We start from the raw sequence: 811 nt of genomic DNA, 5'->3' as shown, positions 1-811 counted from the left end.
CCACCCACTGTTTACAACTTGACTTTAATTGTTGTAAAATTTTGTAAATCATCAAAGATTATGCGGTTTACACTTTCATGATCAATGCTGTAAAACATGGCTAGCCTAGCGCATGTGCACTCTCACATATCCCTCCGTTTCTGTAAACTGCATCATATAATTCTACACAAACTTCGACTTGGTAAGTACTCGTTTATGTTTTGAATTAAAGGTGAACACCACATCGAGTCGACATTGTCATGAAACAGCTAGTGTTTCCTTCGTTTCCGTCGTTTTCGACATGCTTGCGGGCAAAGAGGACCCAGCAGCTTTAGAAAATTCATGCGAAATCTAGGAGACATGTATGCGTAAAGGAAAGGATTGACGCACGATTTAAACCACAGAAGCCAGTTGGCGAATTCATTAAGGTCCTCGTTGACACACTCATCGCAAGCGGCAATGATGATTGTACAGATGGTGTAAGGCAGCCAACAGACGGCCAGGGTCAGGACAAGACCTGCCAGAATCAGAGCCGCTCTTTTCTCGCGTTGTTTAGCCAATGTACGTTTATTCACATGTATTGAGCGCCTATTTCGTCTTACTGTGGAGTAAGGCACGGAAACACTTGCTGTGGAGTAAGGCACGGAAACACTTGCTGTGGAGCAAGGCACGGAACCACTTGCTGTGGAAGCAGTTACGTCACTGTTGTAGTTTCCAGAAGGTCCATCAGAAGGTCCATCTTGCCTTGCTGTTTTCGACTGTGAAAGGTCTAATGTCTCCATAGATGTAGTCATCAGATTCTGACTTTTACGAACTTGCTCCGGGCTGTGCC

At 44.6% G+C, this 811-nt stretch overlaps 1 long non-coding RNA gene across 1 annotated transcript in view; it reads right to left on the bottom strand.

The window, feature by feature from the left end:
- Nucleotides 1-539: 539 nt before the first annotated feature.
- Nucleotides 540-811, bottom strand: part of LOC138983301 (uncharacterized) — a 10,987-nt gene continuing 10,715 nt past the window's right edge. The window contains exon 4 of the long non-coding RNA XR_011461070.1: nt 540-811. This exon is cut by the window's right edge and continues 337 nt beyond it. This is a non-coding gene — a long non-coding RNA (uncharacterized lncRNA).

The sequence above is a fragment of the Littorina saxatilis genome, linkage group LG12, assembly GCF_037325665.1.
Source record: "Littorina saxatilis isolate snail1 linkage group LG12, US_GU_Lsax_2.0, whole genome shotgun sequence".
NCBI classification, from domain to species: domain Eukaryota; kingdom Metazoa; phylum Mollusca; class Gastropoda; order Littorinimorpha; family Littorinidae; genus Littorina; species Littorina saxatilis.
Note: the sequence above shows the minus strand (reverse complement) of the source record. Positions and strands in the feature narration are given on the sequence as shown.